Below are 22,432 nucleotides of genomic sequence, written 5' to 3' on the forward strand. Positions count from 1 at the left end.
AGATTTTTGCCTGAGAGAGAACAGCAGGATTAAGCAAAAAATGAATATTTTGAGAGATATGAAAGACTAGAGGTTAGAAATGCCAGGGCACCACATACTGCAGAATAGAGCTGGGCAGCTACTACACAAAAAAGTATTCACAAACCTCTTGTTTGAATAGAAACTGCAATTTCACTTTGATGTTCTCCACAATCCTTTATTAGTTTTCGACAAACATTCATATGAGCATGATAGAATCTATGAAAAAAAATCGAAGGCTTAACTGGCTGCTGCTCTTTCCCTCTGTCTCCAGAATGGACCCCCAACAGACTCCAGAGTTTAGATTCTGGCCTCACAACCGGATATAAAGTTTGGGACAACTAGGGACAAGTCTCTATGACAGGGAACTCAGATTCCCTCATCTTTAGTCCCCTTTAGCATGAGAGAATTCTCATGGGAGACTACCAATCATTTACAGGAATTCACATTGTTTTGCAAAACAATCTGCCAGTCAACAAGCTATGATAGTCATCATGAATATTTGTATCAAATAATCAGCTTTAAAGTTATATATAATTAGAGCTTGCTGAACATTAAATTTCAAACTAACCCCCCCACCCCATTTTAAATATTTTTAAATGGTGGGTTTTATGAGCAGTTATAGAACTAGGCAACATCAAATTTCAAAAATTTGATAAAGTTTTAATTAAAAAGGGTAGGGAGGGAAGAGGAGGACTTTTGCAAAATGTTGCAATCCTCCCCCTTCTCTTCCCCAAACTGATACTAATATTTATATACACACTTAATCTTGCTGCCATTGAACACAATAACAAAACTCTGACATCATTAGAACAGGACTGGAAGTATACTTTGAACTTTGTTGCATTTTTATATTTCTCCTATGCATTCATTTTTATATTTGGAATAGGCAATTAGTGCCAATGGGATGCACTCTCTTTTGACAAAGGATTGCTTGTTTTCTGTCTCTTATTTTCTGTGCATCTTTATATACAGAGCATGGATATGCAGTATGCATGCAGTAGTCATAGACAAAGTAACAGACAGAGAGATTGATTACAAGGGTGTAATTCAGTTGAGGTAGCCTGGTGATATCATCTGCAATGAAAGGAAAGCTCAATCCATATAGTTTACAATATCATCACAATGCTAATTTTGAGCTGTATCTTTATTAATCAATATGCCTCCCCCTAACCATTGTAACAGCCTATGGAGAAGAAGAAGAACAGATATTATTCACAAAATATTTATTTAGAAAAATAGCCAGTGTAAATAGGTTGAGGTCCATCGAGTATTTTTATCTGAAGCTGGAGAAAATAATTTTGCCGAAAATTCCTACAGAACTTTCTGCAAAAGAAGGGAAAAAAGTGATGGCAATCACAGACACAGTCAAGGTCAGAATCATCTACTCCTTCTCTCTGTTACACTCAGCAGTGTTTCCAATTCAGTGGAAAACTGCTGTGGAATTTAATTGTCCTTTATTTATGATATTATGACTTGTGCTGGGCGCACCATGAAATATTTAAGTAGCTCATTACTGTTTGGCCCTGCAAGGATGCATATGTACCTATTGCTACTGCAGGATCCCACAAATAGTCATTTTCATGCACACATGAAGAGCTAACTGATTAGTGTTCACAAATGTAGATTCTTGCACATATATTTCATACTGTTACTTACAAATTAGATGGCAGCTGAACCAATTGAATAGGTAGGACTGTCTCTGTGATGATTTCCTCAAACCCTGCCAATACACCTTCATCATGACCTGCCTCAATTGTTCTCCAAGGGAAGAACCGGAAGCTCCATTGCTTGGAATACCTAAAACTGGACTGGACAAGGCACTTGTATGGAGGAGTCCTGCACAGGCAGGGAGATGGAATACTTCACCAAATAGGACTTTTCTATTTCTGTGATTCTATGCAGCTGGGTTTGAAAAAAAACTAAATTGAATTGTTTTAAGCAACTAAGGGCCCTATTCAGAAAGGCACTTAAGCACGTACTTAATTCCATCTGTAATCAGGATTGCATTTGAACATGAGTTAAAGTTGCTGTCCAGAATAGGGATGATTTCCTGAATTGGGTGTTGATCATCTAGAATTCACGTATTGTACAAATATTTAATTAAATTCTGATTATCATCAAAGAGTTTCCAGAGAAATGAATAAATACAATTCATAATGAATTCAGTTCTTCTACCACATTTAACTGTTTTCTCTGTACTTTGGCTAGCTAATTATACAGATAACATACTTCCATTTGGGAGAAGTGTGGCCAATTTTTCATTGAAATGTGATATCTCACATTATCTAGATGGACCAAATTCCTTGCAGGGTGAGCATGTGGAATCCCATTTAATCTAATGAAGGAGTACCTGTTTAACCTAGTGGTAAATTTGGTTCAGTGTGTTTTGTGGCAACATAAATTTGGCTAGATCTTTCAATGTTCTCAAATATTTACATGCTGTATATTAATCACCAATGTATATAACTAATATACTCTATATTAGTAATGGTTAAATTAAATTCGGAAACTTCAGGCTTTTAGAGAGTTCACCAACCTTCGTGTCCTTATGCACATCCAGAGAATCCAATACATCTACCTTAGATCAAAAACATTCAAAAGGATTTAATTCATCTATCTTCAATACCCAGAAGTCTTCAGTGGTTACTAATGAGACTAACGAAGTGATAAAGCAATTCCAGATATGCAGATGGGAAAATCAGACATCTCTGTTGCAACGGTATGCAACTTGTTGACTCTGTAAAACAGAGAAAAGCCATTTGCAAAATTCTGAAAAGAAAGATTACTGTTCAAATCTGAGAACAAATACTTTACAACAGAGCCCACTCCATCACAGGGTTACTACTTAGAGCAACCTCATGCACACTTTTAAAAAATCTCAGATGTTCTATTTAAACTACAGAAGGCTAAGATCCACAAAAGCGATTTAAGCACCTAGCTACTACTTCAGGTGCCTAAGTCCAAACTTTAGCTCCTCAAAAAGTCCGCTCAGCTGCCGGCAAACCCTGTATGTGCCTACATTCTCTGGGCACCTAAGTTTCCAACTAATAAAGTGCCCTAAAAAGCTAAGCATGGGCAGCAAAAAGCCAATTAAGTCAAGCTGCTTAGTGCCTAACTCATGCCTAAGCTCTGGCGCCCTTCACAAACTAGGCACCCTCAGATTCTCACCTGTGGAGCCCAGCCTGGCAGGCATTTTCAGAGGCCGCCTAAAAGCATGTCTACTGGATCAGGCCCTGCAGTGAGATGGTGATGCCCTCTTTTACACAATAAGCCACTATTTAAAATACTCACCTGGGATGTGAGGTGCTCGAGTTCAAATCCCTCCTCTGCCTAATGGGGAAATAGAACTTGAACCCAAGTCTCCCGCATGTGAGGGGCATGCCCTAGCCACTGGGGTATAAGGTATTTAGGGGGCTTGCTGTTCTCAGTGTCTTCTGTTGGGGCTGTTGCACTTTGTACGAAATACTTAAATAGTGACTGAGCCAGAGAGAGTGAGAATTACTCTACTGCCTGGTGGTTAGAGCACTCACCTTGGGGGTAGGAAAGAGATGAACTGGGTTTCAGTCCTTGCTCCATGTAATATTTCAGTACTTTACACAAAGCAGAACAGCTCTAACTGAAGAGATTGAGAGAGTTCCCCGCCCCTCTCCAATACCACATAGCCCAGCAGCTAGGACACTCTCCTTGGATTTGGGAGGCTTGTGTACAAGTCCCTGCTCCAAACCAGGCAGAGCTGCGGATCTAAAGCCAGGTCTCACATATCCCAGTTGAGTGTTCTAACCACTGGGCTATAGGGTACAGTGGGGGAGGAGGGGAAGCTCCACTTTTTTTTTTGTTTGGCTTAGGCAGCCAGCTCCAGGAGAGAGCTCATAACTCTGAATCCCATGCGGAGGGAGGCGCCTCCTTCAGACCCTGCCTGCATGTATTGCCTTCTGCACCGAACACTAGAAAGAAAGAACACTAGCAAGAAAGAGTGTTTTTCAGCCATTTTATAACTCCTAGAAAAGAACCCAGCATTTATAATGGGATTTCCATGTCAGACACTTATCTAGAGTAAAGGCTGATAAAACATACAGGGGGTTGTTTGACTTGTCTTTTTCCATTCTCTCCTCAATAAATCATGCATATTTATAAACCTAGCCAGGCATCCATATCCAAGAACTGTAACACAGATGTGAATATGAATATGGTATCTAATTGCAATCCCTATATTACCATTCCTAGCTCTGGGCATGAACACAGCCACTTTCTTTCAAAGCAAATCAAGCCCCATGTGCTCTGGAATACAGCAAAGCCCTCAAAACCCATCAATGCCAACGTCAGCTGCCAAAACAATGCACTTGTCAGGGAAGAAGAAGTTCTGAGTTCAGAACAAAAGTTAAATTGAAAGGCATTGCTTCAGGAACATCAAGAAGTGTGTGTCTGCTAGAGTTACTTTCATCCTTCTGGTCAGAGGAACCTAAAAGCACCCAAGAAATGCCATTGGCTTTTGCCACTACAAACATAAAATAGCGGACTAGTCAATTTATGTAAACTGTCCTCAGTTGGTGCAACACAGAAATCCCTGAATCTGATACTGGAAAAATACAGTTTAGAATCCATGAAGCAATGGACAAGAGAACACCATGAGGTGAGCTATTCTCTATCTTTTATTTGCAATGAAAAGTGTTTATTAAAATCCTTTTATCTACGCTACATAAATCACTTACACATGGATCTATAATAGTTTATTTCTGGCTGTTAAGCGATTGTTTATTTGATATATGGCTTACAATATTGAATGTCTTTTTTCATCAGAAACATTTATTTATTAATAATTCAGCAGATAAATGGTTTTAGATTGAGCATTTTAAAAATGTAGGTAAATCAATGAAAAGGACACAAGGCCATATATTATATGGATATAATAATTGAATCTCATGCATTAGACTGATAATGTCCCAAAAGCTCTATTTTTTCCACACTGTAAATGTTTCAGAGTAAACATCTAATAAAACCCTTTTCATTTATTGCTTTGTGGAGACTTATTGCTTTTGTGAAAACTTGTTATTGAACACTAATGGAAGTTAATACACATGTTCACATCTGGAAATGGGCTAGAAGAAGAGAGGTAAATTCATCTCAGACTGATGAAGATTACCTCAGAAATAATGAGGGCCTGATTCACATTGACTTCAACAATAGTTATACACAGACTACAGGTAAAGAGCGCAGGATCAGAGCCAAAACAGTATTTGAACTAGCATATATGTAGGGCCCTCGTAAATTCACGTCCCTGAAAAACTCATCACAGACCATGACATCTGATCTCCCTCATGAAATCTGGCTATTTAGGGAAGACCAGATTTCACAGAGTTGGGCTGCCAGAAAGCAGCAGCTGCTGGCTGGGGATCCCACCTCTGAAGGCAGGGTCACTGCCAGCAGCTGTGCAGAAGGCAGGCTGACATGGTATGATATTGCCATCTTTCCTTCTGCGCTACTGCTGGCGGTGGTGCTGCCTTCAGAGCTGGGTGCCCGGCCAGCAGCTGCCCTCCGGCTGCCCAGCTCTGAAGGCAGCAGCACAGAAATAAGGGTGGCAATACTGCAAGCCCCCTACAATAGCCTTGCGACCTCCCATCCACAATCCTGTTTGGGTCGGGACCCCCACAGTTACAATGCCATGAAATTTCAGATTTAAATATCTAAAACCATGAAATGTATGATTTTAAAAATCCTATGACTGTGAAATTCACCAAAATGGACCATGAATTTGGTAGGGCCCTACACATATGTGAGACAAGGGAACTGGATGTGCTAAACCTTAGGATGTGGCCCTGAGGGTCTTATCTCATTACATACAAGGCGTATGTTGAGAGACAAAAAAGGACAAGGTTCTATCCATAGCAAAGAATACAAAGGGTTGTGTTGTTATTCTTTCATCACGGGGATGGAGTCTGTGGGCATAGGGGAGAAGGGAATGGAAAGCACTGGATGAAGGGTATTCACATCTCATGTGATGTGTAGGAAAACTGAATATGCAGTTCTGAAATAGTGGGTATACTGTGTCCCCCACCCCAAAGGAGATTAAAAGAAGTATGGAGTGAGTAATTTAAAGCTTTCCAAGGCAACAATAAAGGGCTCGTTCCCCCCTCCATATATGGGAATAATGGTGCTGTGGGTCACTATGACTTCAAGGACTCTATTTGAAAGGTGGACCAGTTTCCTACTAAATATATTGAAACTAATCAATATTAATGTCATACTACCAATATGCATATATGTAGACTTTCCTATTAGTTGTGTGCTGTTCAGTTTTGAAAGAAGTGCTGATGCACTGTGCCCACAATAGAGTCTTCTTATAAGTGATAAAGTGAATAGAATTTCTGTTCCCGTTTGTGATAGTTATCATCAAGATGAAATTTAGAGACATACTATCATGTCAATATATTACACCAATAAAAGCCACAATTCAGCATCTGAAAGGTATGCAGAAGCATATTGATACATGTAAGTAAAAATAAATAATGTATCGTAGCAATTAAAATGAGTACCTATTACATGAAAAAAATAAGCCCCCTGTTAATGAAGCATGACGGCTGTATACTTAATTTATTTTTAAATTCAAGAAATACAAAAGATAAGGTCTTTCTTTGAATGACCAACCACATGGATTCCACTCTTGCACTCCAGGTGCATGATTTTGGCCAGCAGTGTCCTTTGGAATCACACCTGTGCCCTAGATGCCCTCACACACAACCCAACCAAGGGACATGAAAGGTACAGCAGCCCCAACCATCCCTTAGTTCTTTCTTACAGCAGTGAGATGGAACCTCCCTCTCCACATGGTATTAGCATTAATGTTACTTTGTTACTAGTTAGCTTTCCTAGGCAACACCCACTCCCGGGGACAGGGTCACTGGAATAAGGGAGCAGAGTGAGGGTGACATGGTATAAAATTTCCAAGTGCAAAGCTTAGTAGTGGCAGTAGTTACCTGAGCCCAGGGCACAGGAAGCCTGGGTGTGACAGAAGCTGTTGTGCTGAAGTTCAGGACAGCTCTCAAACAGACAAATCTCTGTTACATTGACTTACAAAGCAGACAGGACAAAACCATTCAGGAGTACACCTGGGCTATTCATGACCTTTGCAGAGAGGGTTAAGCTTCAGGCAGTAGCCTCAGAGATGATCAGAATTGGTCTCCAACTCCGTAAGGACATGTTACCAGCCAGCCAAGCTAGAACCAACTAGCCACATTAGAGCTCATTGCAGTAGTGCAGAGGCAGCCTCTGCTGCCTGTTTGAAGAATGTCCTTATTTTTTAAATTTGTAGGGCAGCCATGTAGAGCTCAGGCTACACAGTTACACAATCACTGGTAGAGGCTTCCAGATGGAATGTCCATTTTGGTCGGGCTGTCCTGCTGTCATTGTTTAAGTAGGACTCCTAGTACCCATCTCCAAGGAAACAGACCATTATATGTTTCAGAGTAGCAGCCGTGTTAGTCTGTATTCGCAAAAAGAAAAGGAGTACTTGTGGCACCTTAGAGACTAACCAATTTATTTGAGCATAAGCTTTCGTGAGCTACAGCTCACTTCATCGGATGCATCTGATGAAGTGAGCTGTAGCTCACGAAAGCTTATGCTCAAATAAATTGGTTAGTCTCTAAGGTGCCACAAGTACTCCTTTTCTTTAGACCATTATATGTTCATTTCCAAAACTAGAATCCATATGGACAAACACTCGAAGAAGAAAGAATAGCTACTAGCCCTACTGGAAGTGTGATTCTTTAAGATGTCCACATGAATTCCACAACTCACCCTTGTTCTCTGCTACAACAGAATTCTCCTCTGGGATTTGGTATAGGCAAAAGAATTGAGGGATGGTAAGGCTCACTTCACCTTTTATGCCCTTGGATGGGGAGGTGCAAGGACATCTATGGGGTCACGTCTTTGTCCTAGACACTGCTGGCCAAAGAAAGATCTTGTGCACATAGGGCCACGTGTACACCAAGAGTGGAATCTATGTGGATAACAAATCTCAAAGAATCACACTTACTGTATGGTAAGTGTAATAGTGTCCCATTAAGCACGCCACATATGCTGTATATGCCATGTATTATGTACAGATACACTGATTATCTATATGTCTCAGGAACATGTGAAACCTTCCATTAATCAGAGGTTGGATAAATTAATTTCGGTTTCTAAATTAAATTCTGATTCAAGAGCTGAAGTGAATTTCAAACAAGCCAAAATTCAAGCAAGCAGGAGTCTGATGATTGAACTGTATTTACATATTTAGAAATACAATCTTGTCCCACTAAAGTCAGTTTTGCCACTGATTTCAGTGGGTCAAATGGAAGATCAGGCCCAGTTACAGCAATATACAGCAGAAGTTTGCTAAATGCACTTTGCTAATCTATATACTTTATAATTCATACAAATGGGGCAGTCTTCCTCATGTTCTCAGAAAAGAAATACAAGCAGAGTCCCACAGTGAGTTACTATATTACTGAGAATGAAATCTTAATATAGAATATGTGCTAGCACATTATAAAATATCAGAAATAGAAACTATAATAGTTGTCCAAATAAATGAACATTACATATTTTTGTTCACTTGCAGATTGCAGAAAGTCTCCAAGTCAGTGGCCTGTATCTGTAATTTTCACTCCATGCATCTGAAGAAGTGGGTTTTTACCCACAAAAGCTTATGCCCAAATAAATCTGTTAGTCTTTAAGGTGCCACCTACTCCTCGTTGTTTTTGTGAATTAGTGAGGTTCTACTGTACTAAAGTATACATTTAAGAAAAAACAACTCTAGGCTAGACAATACTATGGGCTGGATTTGCCATCCTTCGTTATGCTGAATGGTACCTGGATTATTTCACTATTAGTCCCACCCATTTCAATGGGATGGCTCATGCTGTAGGGTACTGCTTAGTGCAAGAAAGGATCTCAGAATCAGGCCCTACGAACGTACAACATAACTGTATTAAAGATCCTGAAGAAAATTTTACTTTTGCATTTCCTAACTTCCTTGTTTTAAGTGTGCAACCTGAATATTGCATAAGTAGAAGAAGCCTAATTTTCTCATTCTTGTAAAGAAACAGAGAAAGGAAAATGAAAATGAAAAAAAAAAAACTAAAACAAAACACTGCCTCCTGCATGTGGGGGGAAGCATGTACCATAGGGCTGCTATGTGTTCCTCTCATGCAGGCAGGGGGAGGGAGGAAGCAGCAGGACAGGCAGGGAGCGAGTGGAATCTTGACTCCACTCCCATAACATGCCTGGCAGCCTAAGTTACGCCCATGTGTTGACGTTACACTGCAGCAAATATAGAAATTTGTCAGTTTACTCCCTCCCTGGAGCACTGGGGAGATCAGAAGGGACAGTGACTCACCCACGCACACCACCACACTGCCCATTAGCCGAGGCTTGATTGCAAACTGACAATCTGGCCCAAAGTATTTTGAGAATGCAATTTACATGTCTCTATTAAAAAATGTAGTTCTTACTGTAGGATCCATAACAAGTGATTTCACCCATATAGTCATACTTCCAAAATGCTTTCTAGGCTGTGCATAGAGGATAATATTTGTATTTACTGTTGTATGCTTGGGCTGTTCACATTTTGCCTCTGGAGATGCATAAAGATAAATATCAGCTACCCATTCAACCCATCTTACAAAATCTTACAGATTTATGTCTGGTACAGTCTAGGCTAAAAAGATGAGCTACAGAACTTGTATAAGAGGGCCTCTTTGCCCCTATGCCAGGGGCATCCAGTCTCCTGCACGCCCAAACCCTGAACCTCAGCAGCATAGGTAAGCCTAAAAGAAATAACTTTTTTATTTTTCTGTTTGAGACCACAGAGGCAGCTTTATGTTAGCCTTCACCTCCTGTTCCTATCTCTTTCATGGAAGTTTTGGAAGCTCCCAGGAATTGGGATATTTAAGAGTAGACTGAAGGAAACATTAAAAAATTTACCTTACGGAAAACTCCAATACTGGTAAGTATATCAAATAGATGAAATACTCCTTTTCTAACTCTAATTTCTCTGGTTATTTTATTATTTCTTTTAGCCTTCGTTTCAGCAGCTTCGCATCTGGTCAGTGTAGCTGACTGAGAAACACTTTACTACATTTCTCATGCAAGCAGATAGTAGAACCTAATCCTATCTAGAACCTCATTGGGTCAGACTTAATTCTATTCACTCTAAAGCAAAATTCTATCTTTTTGATCTCAACCACTTGTGTATTAACTACTCCCCTATTGACTGCTACAGAAACCTTGTGTTATGGTAATGCTTGTTGTTGGCATTGATGTTTTCCATTGGCATATCAGGAGTTTCAAAGAACTACCAGGTACATGAGGTAGCATTGTGGGTGAATTATGTACTGTTTGCTTAGTACGTTAACTTATGGAATTAGTTTATCTCTAACTACTCAGTGGCCTCAGAATTCTAAACAAAATTTTCTGAACTGCAAAATGAACTAAAACCTCCTGTATGTAGTTTGATGTAGCCATGTTGTTCTCAGGTTATTAGAGAGACAAGATGGGTGAAGTAATACTTTTTATTGAATCCGTTGGTGAGAGACACAAGCTTTGGAGCTTACACAGAAGAAGAGTTCCAAAGTTTTTCTCCCTCTCGCCAGCAGAAGTTGATCCAATAAAAGATATTGCCTAGCCCGTCTTGTGTCTCTAAAAAACTCCTTGCCACTGAGATCGCAAATAAGTTACACCCATGCTAACAAAATTAACTAGCTGTTTCCTCAAAAAGAACGAGGAGTCCTTGGGGCACCTTAGAGACTAACAAATTTATTTGGGCATAAGCCTTCGTGGGCTACAGCACACTTAATCAGATGCATGGAGTGGAAAATATAGTAAGCAGGTATAAGTATACAGCACATGAAAAGATGGGAATTGCCTTACTAAGTCGGGGGTCAGTGCAAATGAGGCCAATTCAATTGTGGTGGATGTGGCCCATTCCCAACAGTTGACAAGATGGTGTGAGTATCAACAGAGGGAAAATTATTTTTTGTAGTGACCCAGCCACTCCCAGTCTTTATTCAGGCCTAATTTGATGGTGTCAAGTTTGCAAATTAATTCCAGTTCTGCAGTTTTCGTTGAAGTCTGTTTTTGAAGTTCTTTTGTTGAAGAATGGTGACTTTTAAGTCTGTTATTGAGTGTGCAGGGAGATTGAAGTGCTCTCCTACTGGTTTTTGAATGTTACAATTCTTGATGTCTGATTTGTGTCCATTTATTCTTTTGCGAAGAAAGTGTCCAGTTTGGCCAATGTACATGGAAGAGGGGCATTGTTGGCACATGGCATATATCACATTGGTATATGTGCAGGTGAACAAGCCCCTGATGGTGTAGCTGATGTGGTTAGGTCCTATGATGGTGTCCACTGAATAGATATGCGGACAGAGTTGGCAACGAGGTTTGTTGCAGGGATTGTTTCCTGGCTTAGTGTTTCTGTTGTGTGGTGTGTAGTTGCTGGTGAGTATTTGGCCATGCTTCAACAAAAAAACTTCAAAAACAGACGTCAGTGAGAAACTGCAGAACTGGAATTAATTTGCAAACTTGACACCATCAAATTAGGCCTGAATAAAGACTGAGAGTGGCTGGGTCACTACAAAAAATAATTTTCCCTCTGTTGATATCACACCTTCTTGTCAACTGTTGGCAATAGGCCACATCCACCACGATTGAATTGACCTTGTTAGCACTGACCCCCCTCTTGGTAAGGCAACTCCAGTCTTTTCATGTGCTGTATATTTATACCTGCTTACTGTATTCCACTCCATGCATCTGATGAAGTGGGTTATAGCCCATGAAAGCTTAGGCCCAAATAAATCTGTTAGTCTCTAAAATGCCCCAAGGACTCCTTGTTGTTTTTGCTGACACTGACTACATGACTACCCTTCTGATAGCTGTTTCCTGTTTTTTCCAAAAGAAGTATTGCTTTGTACTGTGTAACAGTGGTGTTTGAGTCAGCACAATCGTCTCTATCTCCAGTTTGCTTTTGTCGTAATCTCATATCTGCCCAAATGCTCCCAACCATAATTACTCTAACAGCAGACTTTGAAAACTTAGTCCCTTTCCAGAGCCAAAGTATCTATTCCAGTCACAGACATCCAGGCTGAAGTTTCATAGTGTTCTCCTGTCACATGTTACATTCATTAACTCAGCACTGGCTAATTAAAATTGGACACCATTTCTTGTACTCATCTATCTAAAATATCAGCTTTGATTGATTTCTTGCAGAGATATGAAGGCATGACAATCTCTGTTGAAATGTTTCACTATTGCTTTGTGGAGATACTGGGCCTTATTCTGATCTCTCACCAGATTTACATAGGTGTAACTGCACTGACTTCAGTAGAATTACTCTCGATTTACCCAGGTATACGTGTGTTTAGAATCAGGCTTAGTCGACTATACAAGCTACTCCCCAATAGTATATTTTACTTAAGCCCATTAAAGAGACATTGCTAATGAATTTTTCATATAACATCCTATATCCAGCATAGGCCTGATTCTGCTTTCAGCTTTTCCAGTGTACAACCACTGTGTTCAGTAGAATGAGATCACTTTAAAACCAGTGAGATGTCAGAATTAGTCCCAGTGATTACTTTTACAGTTCTGATCAGGAACTAGAGCCAAAACTAGAACTGGTCAGGTTTTTTTCCCCAAGTAAAAAGCCTTTTCCATTGAAAAAATATCTTTTTTGTTAGAGGAAAGTTTTCATGAAAAACTATTTAACTTCCAATTTTTTATTTTTATGACATCTTAAAATGATAAAATAAACATTGAGGAATAATCATCAAAATTATGGGAATTGAAATTTTCAGTTCTTAAAAATGTAGGTATTGTTCTGATCTAAGAAAAATGAAGATTTTTTTTTAAAGTCAGTTTGAAACCCTGGAAAATGGAAATATCTTTAAAGTTTTGGATTTTTATCATGATCTCCTCCTCCCCCCACCCCCCATTTTTTTGACCTGTGCTAGTCACAACAAGGGATTTGAAAAGAATCTGTCCACAACTGACATCTCCTACCTGTGGCATTCTGTCAGCCTGCAGAATTCTGGAATTGAAAGGGAAGCAATTGGGTTTTTTTATAGGAAGACAGTAAAAGGAATGAGAACTGTCAGAGTGTCATGTGGAGGTAGGTAAGTGACAGAAGCCTCCTCACTGAGGAAGGAAGATGGATGACTGAAGAAACAGTTGCCTTCCCCATGACAAATGTTATTTGCATTCTTCCCTTGAAATAGTCAAGGCCAGCACTACCTGGAGCAGTTTCTGGGTTAATGTAAACTATTTGGTGCTAATCAATTACCATATTATTTTTCATATATGTCAGATTTGTAATTTAATTTAATACACTACTGGAATGTGCTCAACTACCATAGTAATCATCACAGTATAAAAGCCTGACTAGAACTGAGCTGGATTGTAAGTACACTGAATTAATAGCAGATAGGAATATTTCATTGGTGTACTGTGTACAAGACCTCCCCGGCAAAGAACTCTGCTCATAATTCTGATCCTACAGCTCTGGATCTCAGCTGCCAAAAAATGTCAATTATTATGCCAAACTGTGGAGCATATTGTGGGCTTGATACTCTTGGAGCCCAGTCCTACAGAGGCTCTTCACGTACAGGACTTGCATTGAAATAAATGGGAATTCTGCGCACAAGAGAGCTTGCAGAATAAAACATTAAAAGTTTATTGGGGACCAGGATGTGAGACCAAAAAAAAAATCAGTATTGCCAGCATTAAGTGTTCAAACATGATTTTATGGGTTCTTTTTATTTGTCTTCTGGTTTCCGAGCCCATGCGGTGCATTCAGGGCAAGCTATTCTCTGCAATTCTAAGGTTTAGAAATTCACTTTGTTTTAAAATGAAAGCTGCATTACTCAATGTAATCACTTCATTCCACAGCTTTAAGAAAAAGCAAATGTCATGAGTCTCCCAATAAAATCACGAGAGTGACAATGCACCAGCAACAACACAGTCTTTCTAAAGCAGGCTGTAAGCTAGACAGCACTCATATTCTCTTACAATTCCCTCTTAATCCTCGTCTCCTCTGTATCAGATATGAATTGCCAGATTAGGGTAAATCTGTCCCAACAGGTACCCTGGAAAAACATCTCACTGGCTATCACCCAAATCCTAAAGCCCACAGTACACACTGGCATAATACAGGAGTCAGTGACATTTAGGGTGGCCACTCACACATTCCCTGAATAACAGGCATTCTAGTACTTCCAGGAATGGCATGGGCATGCTTCCATTGCTGTGACCCCACCCACACTGGCATGACATGGTGCATATGAAATCATGACACATGGAGGGCACCATTTTGAAGAGCACCTTGCTGCGCCCATGCCAGCATGATCTTACACATACACCGCATGCAATGTTGCAGGGGTGGAGTGGCACACTCTACAAAATGGCATCCCCTGTCTGAAACCAGACAAAACCATGTCCCACTTTTGTCTCAGTACTGGATGAGGAACATTCCCCCCAAAAGAGGACTGTTCCCATCTTTGCTAGCAACAGGCAGAGCTACACTGGTGCTATCAATGCCTCACCAGTCTACTAAAAATTCTTCGAGAGAGGTCAACAAACATGTGGACAAGGGTGACCCAGTGGATGTACTTGGACTTTCAGAAAGCCTTTGACAGGGTCCCACATCAAAGGCTCTTAAGCAAAGTAAGCAGTCATGGGATAAGAGGCAAGGTCCTCTCATAGATCAATAACTAGATAAAAGACAGGAAGCAAAGCGTAAGAATACAAAGTCAGTTTTCGCAGCGGTGAGAAGTAAATTGCAGGGTCCCCTATGGATCCGTACTGGGACCAGTGCTGTTCAACATATTCATAAATGATCTGGAAAAAAGGGTAAACTATGAGGTGGCAAAGTCTGTAGATGATATTAAATTACTCAAGATAAAGTCCAAAGCTAACTGTCGCAGAGTTACAAAGGGATTTCACAAAACTGGGTGACTGAGCAAGAAAATGGCAGATGAAATTCAACGTTGATAATTGCAAAGTAATGAACACTGGAAAATATAATCTCAACTAGACATACAATATGATGGGGTCTAAATTAGCTGTTACCACTCAAGACAGAGATCTAGGAGTCATTGTGGATAGTTCTCTGAAAACATCTGCTCAATGTACAGCGGCAGTCAAAAAAGCTAACAGAATGTTAGAAACCATTAGGAAAGGGATAGATAAGACAGAAAAAAACATAATGCCCCAATATAAATCTATGGTACGCCTACACCTTGAATACTGTGTGCAGTTCAGGTCACCACATCTCAAAAAAGATACATAACAATTGGGGAAAAGTACAGAGCACAGCAAGAAAAATGATTAGGGGTATGGAACAGCTTCCATATGAGGAGACATTAAAAAGATTGGCACTGTTCAGTTTGGAACAGAGACGACTGAGGAGAGATATAATAGAGATCTATAAAATCACAAATGGTATGGAAAAAAAGAAGTGTTATTTACCCCTTCACATAACACAAGAACCAGGGATCACCCAGTGAAATTAATAGGTAGTAAGTTTGAAACAGACATAAGGAAGAAATTCTTCATACAATGCATAGTTAATCTGTGGAAGTGCTTGCCAGGGAATGTAGTGAAGGCTAGACATATAATTGGGTTAAAAAAGAATTAAATAAGTTCATGGAGGCTAGGTCCATCAGTGACTATTACCAAGATGGTCAGGTTGCAACCCCATGCTCTGAGCATCTCTAAACCTCTGACAGAAATCGAGACTGAACAATGGGGGGACAACTCAATAAACTACTGTGTTCATTCCCTCTGAAACATCTGACATACTGGGCTCAATGGACCACTGGTCTGACCCAGGAAGGCCATTCTTATGTCTATGAGAGTGGTTGGAAAATCCAGAAAAATCTTATGATATATAAGGCTACATTTGGCTTCATCTTGCAAAGTGTAGGTGGAGACTCATGCATGTCTAAGAAAATGGCTAAAAAGTAATCAGCTGCCAAAATATTCCTGCCTAGTTGCAAAAAAGTTATCCAAGTACTCTCAGTTGCATGGTGAAGATCACACTTAGCGCCTGACAGACATGCCCATACTCTGCCCTCTGCTCTCTCAATAGTTAAGGGAGAGGGTGTGCAAGGGGCTTGAGAATGATTTCTACTTGGTGCAGACACAACGTCCACTCATGCTTGCAGCACAGCACAACAACTTAGCTCTCCTGCTGCAAACCCACACAGTGACTTACAGGCTCAATAAATGATCACCACGGAAATAAACTTAAAAGCAGAGCGGATGAAAGAGAGGACAAGCTTTTCAGGAGAATTTTTTTTCCGTTTGTCAAAATTTCAAGCTTGTCCAACTAGCGTTGCTTAAAAGCCAGAATAACCTTTATTGTAAATATACTAAAATGAAAATGTGCTAAACAGACTTTCAAATCCCAGAATTCACATGGAAGGGATGTGGTTGTTCAATTAATTTTTGAAAGCAATGAATCTGTGATTACATATATTTACTTAAAAATGTGCAAAGTGGTTGTGAGTGAAACAGTTTCCCTTCTGTGTTTAAATCAGTTTTTGCTTAGTAATGCTAATTAAGCAATCCAAACAGAACAACCATAATAAAACATACTGTAGAATAGCTGTACAAGAAAGAGTATGCTATTAATATATTCAGGGACTAAGACTTATGAATGCAAATATCAGCAGTGCAGCTAGGGACAGATCCTCAGCTGGAGTCAATAGAAAGATGTTGATTTACACCAGCTGCAGATCCAGAATATGGCATGAGGACACAAAATAATTGAATATTTGATTGCCAAAGCTATTTATTCTCTTTTCTGTTCATTTATATGTGGTGCCAGAGAAATCAAATTTGTCTTTAAATTAACTCAGAATACAAGCATTGGTCCAGACTGTGCACAGGCAGGAAGGAGGGCATAGGGCGTCTTCCCTTGTGCATCCCACACTAGGGAAAAGAACAGTCAGAGTCCCTGAGATCGGGGAGAGCTGTGGAGAAGCTGCTCTGGCTGATTTCCTGCTGGACAAAAAGGTCTAGGGAAAGAGGATAGGTGCTCTTTTGACTCTGCCAGGGTACAACCAGAAGAGCTATCAATGGATTCTACTCCCTCTCATAGAAAGCCCTGTGGATGGGAATAAATTGGCCCCTGGCTCGAAGAAGAAGAACTTTCACATTAATGCCTACATTTACCAGAGAATAAAGGTTGCTTTTAGGAGAAAATGTTTTATGTAGCAAGGAGATGGGTACAACTGACACAATTTATAACATAAATTGCTGCTCTAGCACGGGTATTTTGCTTCTTTCAAACCTACGAATATGCTTCTGATAGAAGATTAGAGGCATGGCATATACATTTTTTTAAACTGAGTGGCTGGTGTCCTAGTTTCTGAAGTAGTATTCATATCATTATCCTCTGGGCTTTATGTTTAAAAGATTAGTTTAACATTAGGAAAGAGGCTTTTCTGTGGTTTTTTTTCTGCCCTGTAAAATTTTGAACTCTCTATTTAAGGGGGAAATCAAGCTGGTGATGAGAAACAGGTTTAAGACAAGATTTCCATAAAGAGAACTTTTGGGGGGTGTAATTTTCTTCTTCACTAGAATTTTTTAAAAATTCTGTTTCACAAACAAATGGCTCATTGTTTACATGATGCCAAAAAAGTTACTTAAAATTACACGATTAATGATTATCCTGAATCCAGAAGCCCTTGCAGGGTATACAGCAGAGTTCACCAGGTTGTAGCAATAAGTTTAAGTACCAGGCATAGTCTCCCAGACTCAGCAGAACAAAGTCTCCATCCCTTTGTGCGCTTTTTCCTTTATTCTCAAGGACACAGGGTAAAAAAGGGTGGGAAATTAGCATTCCTATAAATCACAGGATTAAGTGTGATCCGCGGTATTCGCAAGACATTTCACTACAAACTTAGACTTACTTCTGCTTCTTAGCTAATTTGAGGGCCCCAAACAGTTTTTACCAGCATCAAGCCCTGCAGTTAAATCCACTGAGTCACCATTTAATTAAGGTTCTTTGTCTCAGTATCACAGGTGCCTGAACTTTATAACAGCAAAGGGCACATTGACAACTTGCCAGAAGTGCAAAAGCTGGTTAGTATATACAGGACATCTGATGAAGTGACCTGTAGCTCACGAAAGCTTATGCTCAAATAAATTTGTTAGTCTCTAAGGTGCCACAAGTACTCCTTTTCTTTTTGCGAAGACAGACTAACACGGCTGCTACTCTGAAACCTATATACAGGACATGTAACACTTCAAAAGTACAAAATAAATACACACAATACACCATTTGCTTATGCTTGTGCCTTTCTTAATGATGAAAAGGTGCTGTTTGTTTGAATCCACTAGCAGGTGGTCACATCTGACCTCATCTTGTAGTACTAGGGATGTGGATTAGGACAAATGTTAGTATTCCAGATGTTAGATTTGGGCATTTATTTAGAACCTTTCATATAAGGATCTCACATCGCAATTATTGCTATTTTCATTCCAGTTCTGTCCCTATATTAACTTCACATGTTATGTACATAGATACTGAAGGGTTTGTCAGAGATCAGGTGGTGGGGATCATGCCTAGTGGAATGAAGCAAAGCAGCAAAAAACGAGTGCAGGAGCTAACACACCCAAGGACAAATGCTTTGAGCAGCTGTTGGTTTACTGCTGCTTCTGGACTTGAGAGCATGCCTGTTGGGTCTTTCAATCAGGTGATTCAGCTGCAAGTCCTCTGTTGCTCACTATGGAGATGGAGCTACCTGGTCCCAGACTCAGCTGCAAGCCCTAATTCCTGACACAGTTTAAGTGGCTGATCTTACATGTTCCACAAATGCCCAGAAACACAGTAGGCTGAATTAAGGTCAGAAATGTAGTCTTCCCCCCTATTTGCTTTAAGGGTTTAATTCAGATATATAATGTTACTATAATATTTTTTATAGTTTTAAAACATAATAAGGCCACCATATAATTTTCACTTTCTTTTCTATGTAATTATAGCCATTTTCTAAAGTAGCCAGAATGTAAACACAGAAGTGTAATTGTAGTTTTCAGTGATAGCTAGCCAAAAGTACTATTTTAAAGCTAAAAACCACTAAACTATTGTCATTTTCCACACTAATGGTGTCTGAAACTCCACAAGCTCATCTTGAAGCATTTATTGGTTTATGAAATGTATCGATGACACAAATGACTGGAGTTAGGAATGTTCAAAGCTCACAAAGCACAGCATCCTCAAAGTCGGATAACAGGGTCTTCACACATTGTCAAGGAGCACAGAAGCATTTGCACCAGAATGGTTTTGATATCAATGGACTGAATAGTCAGAGCTATGAATCATCTCCAAAGCACCTGTAAAAAGCAATAAGATAGGTTTTTCTGGTGATTCATAGCTTTTAAGGAAAGCTGTTTCACTTCCTTAAACAGTTTTGGGGGGGTTTAGTTTTGTATTTTGTTTGGTTTTTAATATCAAAATTATATTACTCAAAAGAGAAAAGACCTCATCTCTACAACTTTTTCAGTGTCCTTTTATACCTAACCTCCTCCAGAGGACAAAGTTTTTAAGGCTGTGATGAATCTTTCCGGGGCAGTTAAGGCTAGAAAAGTTAAAACTTTCTTCAAAGCTGTTTGCTGGCCTGATTGGGTGGGTAGATAAACATTTACTGATTTACACTCTCCTTTTCTTGTGATACTTCTATAATAACATTCACACTTTTATCTACTTCTATTATGTAATCTCTGGACAAGCATCCATATTTGTAGAAGGTAGATAAGCAGTGAAGAAACAGTATTCTAATTTGCACAGCTCCTTGCATCATGAAGAAAACTGACCTCTTATCTGGAAGAGTTTACGATCTGGGAATTCATCATATTAGACTTAGAGTTGTGAAATGCGACTGGTAGTGAGATATCAGCTAATGCCCATGGTGCATGCTGTTACCACATTCATCTGCTCTATCAGACACTTAAGCTGGCCTAAACTAGAAACCATTTCATCCATATTACCAATAAGGGCAAATTCTGGGTGAAATCCTGGTTCTAGTCAATGAAATATTGCCACAGAATTCCATAAGACCAGGAATTCACCTCTGCTGTGTCTGAGGTCTTAAGGCTAGTTCTACAACACAAAAGAAAACAGGATTTAGGAAGCTGGGCGGGGGTTGGACACCCAGCTGCATGGTGGGAGGCAAAGCTACATGGGGGCTCAAACACGAGGCAGGGCTGGGGGGATGAGGGGATGAAGCGCGGGTAGAGCAGGTGCATTCAAAATTACATTCTGTGCCCAAAGATATAGGATACTTTCCCCAGAGGAAAACGCTTAGTTCAGAACACAGCTGCTGGTGCAATGTGTTGATTTTACAGGCTCGGTCTTTGCCCACTTACACTTTTGTATGCAGGACAAAAACTGAGTAATAAAATAATTCATATCTTCTATGATCAAATCTTTTGTTTTCCCCCCTCCAAACAAACCAGAAGCAACTTTTCTCATAAATAAATAAATAGCATAACCCAAGTTTTATTTATTTATGTATCTATTCATTTATTTGATTTTTTTTTAACAGTATGGTCTAGTTGTACACAGCAACCCTTTAATTAGTAGACTTAATAGTAGTAGGTAGTAGACAGCTTCTTCTATCTTTCCTTTCCTTTGTTTGTCTATCAATAATGCATATAAAGGAATGCATAGATTTTTCATGCCAGAAGGGACCTTTATGATCATCTAGTCTGACCTCTAAGCATTTCCAAATGCAATCCTCAAAGCATTTCTATGGAATTGACAGCTTAGTATCTTATACAAAGAAACCTGAAAAATCTTTGGTGACAGTTAATAATCTAAGCAGTATGACCTCCTTGACATATTTAGATTTCTCAAACCTGAGAGCTTTGAGAGCTACCCAGACAAAATTCAAAACAAAACAAAACAGACCTCCACGAGAATTTTGCTTTTCATGAGGACTCCAGGATAAGGCCTGTGGGGTAGCCCTTCCATGGATTATATTTTAACGGTTAATACATGTTTAGAAAACAATAAATATAGCATGAAAAGCTAGCAGAGGACGTACTTAACTGAAAGTACACAATAGTTCATATACTTCTCTGTTCATTCCAAAAGAGCATATCACTTACCATTGTGTGTGTGTGTCTGTGCATGTGTGTAAGTGCATGTTAGAAGTTGGATAAAATTAAATAAATATATTTGTGGATCATCTTTTTTGATCATCTTTTTTCTCCAAGTAACTGTGAAGTTACTCATTTCTATAATCTGAACATGTGAGCAATATTCCTCCGACATACAGTGCTGACTTTGGGGTTAAATGGGGAGATCTGCATGAAAAGGGGGAGAGGGATAGCTCAGTGGTTTGATCATTGGCCAGTTAAACCCAGGGTTGTCAGTTCAATCCTTGAGGGGCCATTTAAGGATCTGTGCCAAAAATTGGGGCTTGGTCCTGCTTTGAGCTGGGGGTTGGACTAGATGACCTCCTGAGGTCCCTTCCAACCCTGATATTCTATTCTAAAAGCAAGACTACAGGTTCAACCCCACAAGTGTCTGAGTGCTGTTGAAAGAAATGCAGACTCAGAGTGCTAACAATGCTAATGCAGTGACTGCTCATCATCTGCTCAGAGAGGATTCTGCACAGTGCAGAAAAAACATGTACAGTGCTCAGCAATGTAAGCAAACCTCCATTCCTTCAAGGAGCTGAGCACTGAGAAAAGTGAGTGTGACCAATAAAGACAGAGGGTAGTAATGGCATCAGTGCTTTAATTCCAAACCAGATAATGCAAGTGTTATAGTGGCCATTTTAAAGATTTTCAGCTATTCCTGCCAAACAGGAGTCATGGTTCGCTCCAGAGTGCTTGTCCACTATAGGGGCTATTCCCAAGAGAATTTTCATCTCATGGAGTTTCCTCTTTGTACTTACATTGGTGGTTGGTTTGCCCACATAAGAAAGTAGGGAGTTCAGCCCCCTAGACCAGTAGTTCTCCTACACCTGTTGGGCTCCCATGTTTCCATGTGTCTTAGCCCTTTCTGGTTTCCTGGCAATGCAGCTCTCCTTTAAGAGCTGCATTTTTAGGGATACCCCAGCCACAGGCAAGTTTCCACAGCACAGCAGAGAAGTGGATAAATTAAGGTTAGGCTTGGCAGCATTCAAAGTTTATTTTTTATAATTTCAACAGATAATATCAGTGTTCATTTTCAAGCATTGTTTTCTACTCAAATGTTCAAAATTGTGGGAAATTATGGTGTGGGGGTCAGACAATAATTATTCAATGACAGTAAACACCGAGATTCAAAAAGTGAAAGCTTTATAGCCATTAAAACACAAACTCTAATAAGTTCTCAAGCAGCATTTTCCTTACTTAGCCCATCCGTAAATGTTTAGTATTG

At 39.7% G+C, this 22,432-nt stretch overlaps 1 protein-coding gene across 11 annotated transcripts in view; it reads right to left on the reverse strand.

Moving 5' to 3' along the window:
- Positions 1-22,432, reverse strand: part of HS3ST5 (heparan sulfate-glucosamine 3-sulfotransferase 5) — a 255,464-nt gene that overhangs the window by 140,717 nt on the left and 92,315 nt on the right. For 10 of the 11 annotated variants that reach the window (XM_074948277.1, XM_074948279.1, XM_074948276.1 and 7 more), the window contains one exon: positions 2,558-2,758. The exons of the other annotated variant lie outside the window; for it this stretch is intronic. The gene's annotated coding sequence lies outside the window, so the exon portion shown is untranslated. The remainder of the gene's footprint in view (positions 1-2,557; positions 2,759-22,432) is intronic. 11 annotated transcript variants of the gene reach the window in all.

This window comes from Natator depressus, chromosome 3 (genome assembly GCF_965152275.1).
Source record: "Natator depressus isolate rNatDep1 chromosome 3, rNatDep2.hap1, whole genome shotgun sequence".
Taxonomy (NCBI): Eukaryota; Metazoa; Chordata; order Testudines; family Cheloniidae; genus Natator; species Natator depressus.